The sequence below is a fragment of the Phalaenopsis equestris genome, unplaced genomic scaffold (genome assembly GCF_001263595.1).
Source record: "Phalaenopsis equestris unplaced genomic scaffold, ASM126359v1 Scaffold000002, whole genome shotgun sequence".
NCBI classification, from domain to species: domain Eukaryota; kingdom Viridiplantae; phylum Streptophyta; class Magnoliopsida; order Asparagales; family Orchidaceae; genus Phalaenopsis; species Phalaenopsis equestris.
Genome location: NW_018164444.1, coordinates 44842044 through 44845967, shown reverse-complemented (window position 1 = coordinate 44845967; position 3924 = coordinate 44842044).

Here is a 3924-nt window from a genome sequence, read left to right as displayed (position 1 = left end):
GTGGGGGCTCTGGAGGGGGGGTCGTTATCCTACTAGCCTAGCCACGGATTTAGGGACTAAACCTAGGATTAGCCAATGATTTTCTATAACACCGTATCAGGATAGAGAATTAAAATTGCTTCTATTTGGCACAATACATATTATAAACATTTATCTCATCTCATTTCTGCAAAACCCCATTGTAGTGGGAAAGATGCTTTTTCACATAAGAAATCTTTATTACATAAATATAGTTTAGTAGATTAGTAGTTATCGTTTAAACTTTACATTTCTGTTTTGCTAATAGTTAAGTAATTTAGTTTTGATAATATCTTAAAATTCAAAATTAGTGACAGTGATTTCATTTTTTTTTTTTGAATTTCTTAGTTAATTTATCATCTCAAATTTTATCATCTAATTTATCATCTCAAATTTAAACCTTCCCTGTGGGATTGATATTTGGGGCTTAAATAGAAAGTCCATTATTACTTGATAATGATACATATACTTACATAGAATCCCATTATTAATTTCATATACTTATATAAATTTTACATAACTTTACTTCTCGGGATAAATGACCAGTAGATAATTGAAGTCACCTAAGAAAACTCTCAATAAAAATCAGGGAATATTATCTTCAAAGATGTCAAAATGATGGGACTTTTCAACGAGATCGTACAAAGAGTTGTGAAAGGGGAATGACTCAAATTTGGAACATTTATTGTAGAATATGAAGGAGGAAGAACTAGGGGATGTCACAAGTCCTGAGAAGAACCTTAGTGACTTCCCTAGCTATCCTAATTATTGGCTTCAGTTTTGAGGAGAAATATTTAAATGTTTCATGCTGCCAATTTTATTATTTAGGGCTTACACTTATGTGAACAATCACATAAATAGCCTGGAAGATGTGAGGATTTAGGTCGTGACGAACGACAACCTTAGAATCCTAAAATGGGTTAGAACTTAGATTGTACAATTAGATTGTACAACAGAGTTGCTTAGATTGTACAACAGAGTTGTACAAATACCTAAAGATAAGTTGAGGATTTATGTTGCATAAGCAAAAAACCTTGAAATCTTATGGCTTATTTTTTAATTTTAAGGAGAGATATGCTGTTGTAGATTCTCTTGTTTTTTAAGATGGTCGTGCTGCCCACAACGCTAGCTCCAAACACCTTGTCGTGACAAGTTTAAGTTTTCTAATGTGAAATATCCCTAAGGTCATGTTTATTTAAATATTATGGGGCATATTAAAGTTGATTAGAGCAACATCGGTTAGGATCCTACGGTTCCCTCGTTCTGGTACCACTATTTTCTTTTGGATTCACTTAGTCCAAATGAATTTACTAAACTCAACTTAATGAGTTCCATACTTTCATTTAGACCGTGGGAAATCTTCTTAGCAACTGTAGTTTATCTCCTTTGAGGGAATCCTGATCATCCGATATAGGCATCTTAAATTAGTTGCAGTTTTTGTTGTTGTGATATTTGTGATTAAATTTTAAGTTGTCTTATATTTTGAATGTTGTGGCGGTAAATTTTATCTTGATTGATTTTAGTATTAGTTTTGGTTTTGTTGATTTTAGTATTGGTTTTGATTTTATGGCTATCCTAGCATTTTTGGTTTTCATGTAGGGTGACATCATTGTTTAACATGCTAGCTCGAGACACAAAGTACAGAAAAGTAAATGCATTAATTTAAAAGCGTACCTATCAATTCTTCTCGTTCTACCACCTGAAAGATCAGTACTTGCAAGACATTTATATAATTTTGCAAGGAAATTTAAATTACAGGAGTAGATGATGGTTTAGCTACCAAACCCCAAGTTATGACTTTATTGAATCTTGGAAGATCTTAATGGATGGTTTTAAAACAAAATATGGCAAGTCCAGTTTACCCTTCAGAAAGTCCAATCGATTTTGAAGTGCTCGAGGCATGACCCTGGACCACTTTGAAGATCTCTTGAAATATTCTGAGTTCATTTTGTAGTTATCATATTATTCTATTAATCATCCAAGGTTGAAGTGTGACTACCCTGTCACTCAGTGAAACTGGACAATTTAATTATCTCGAGGATAAGATTCCCAATTAATCAATTGATGTTTTATTTAAGAGTTATGTGAGTGGGTGCCTCTAAGGCACGTTTAATTCATTTAAGATTATGGTGCCTACAATTAAGGTCAAGGTTGTAGTGTTTAAAGATGTTAATCACCAATCATGTTATCTTCTAAATCAAATTAATTGAGTGTAGATATCAAGCCTATGTCACTACTAAGCCCTTAACAATCATGATAGTTGGAATGATAATTATCAAAACTTTGATTTAGTTGATCTCTTATAAGAGCAGGAAATAGAAATTTAAAAATTCAATTCCAACTTATAAAAGATAAGTAAATTATCATCTTTTCTATCTTAAGCCAATCACTTAAGAATCATTTGATCTTAGTTGACTTCCAAGTCATGAAGAAAGTAATGAAGATCATGTTTGAGCATATTTTATGGATGTTGTGCAAGGGTGGTGAGTGAGTTTATACCTCTTAACCTCATTATATTTCAATCATCCAAACATGTTCATTAAAACATGTTTATTAAGGCCAAACATGTTTATTAAGGTCAAAATTACCCATTTTCTCTTGGTTAATCCTAAATTTTCATCAAGACACCAAAATCTAGAATAACTATTTTTGCACTTGGGGTGGTTCACCTCATAACTCATTAAATACAACTCAAATGACTTTGAGGGTTTAAAGTGTCATATCCATGAGGTAATTACAATATTAGTGGAGAATATGTGGACTTATCAAAATTTAATTTAATTTAAATATTTATTTAAACCTAAAAAATAAGATTTTTAGAAATAGATTTATTTAACTTTCCAAGATAAAATTTTTATTTATGCAAAAAATATTAGAGGTTTCCCAAGGTCAGAGAAATACTTAGACAAAAATTTATGATTTTTTGAATTAAATTATTATTATTATTATTATTATTTAATTATTAACAAGTTTCAATGATTTAATTAAATAGAAAATAATGTTTTAATTTCAAAAATTATTTTAATATTTTTATTAGACTTATTTTAGCTAAAAAAATACAGAGAATCAAATTTTGAATTTTTTATAATTTTTAATTTTTTTATTATAATTATTTTAATGGGAGAAATAAGGAAAATTCATTTTTATACTTTTAAAATTTTATTTTAACTTAGAAAATTAGGAAAAATAATTTAATGAGTCTCAAGTGATCAGGAAACTATTAGGAACATTTTGAAGTACTTTTTTTATTTTTGAATTTTTTAAATATATACATGTATTTTTAATGATTTTAAATTCAAAATAAAGCTGAAAAATTAAGTATTTTCTCAAAAATAGTTTTTATTTTTCCCAAGTGCCTCTAATCATAAGGAATTCAGAAAACCACTTTTCATAATTTTTCCAAGTATATTTAATTTGATATAATTATTTTTTGTACAAAAATACTAGGTTCCTTAGAAAATTAACTTTAATACTTGAACTTAATGAAATAATTTTCATTTTTTTACAATGGATAAACATGACTTTTATGAACAATGCGGGATTAATTTTGTCAATTATTTATTAGTATATAATTTAGAAAAACTAACACAAGATATTTACATTTAATTAGATATAAAAATTTACAAGATAATTTAAGACATCATGATATTTTTCATAAACTTCTCTGACCATAGGAAACCTACTAAAATTATTTGATTTACATTATTAAAATAAGCCAAAATGACCACTCTAGCTTGAAAATTAGGGTTAGAAGCATAGAGATGGCATCTGACCTTGAACAAATCAGAGGACATAATCCTTATGATGAGGAACAAACCCTCAAAATTTCAAGCCATGGTGAGCAATGTTTGATCATAATGAATTAAAATACTCTATAGGGTATTTAAATAAAAAAAATCAGGATAT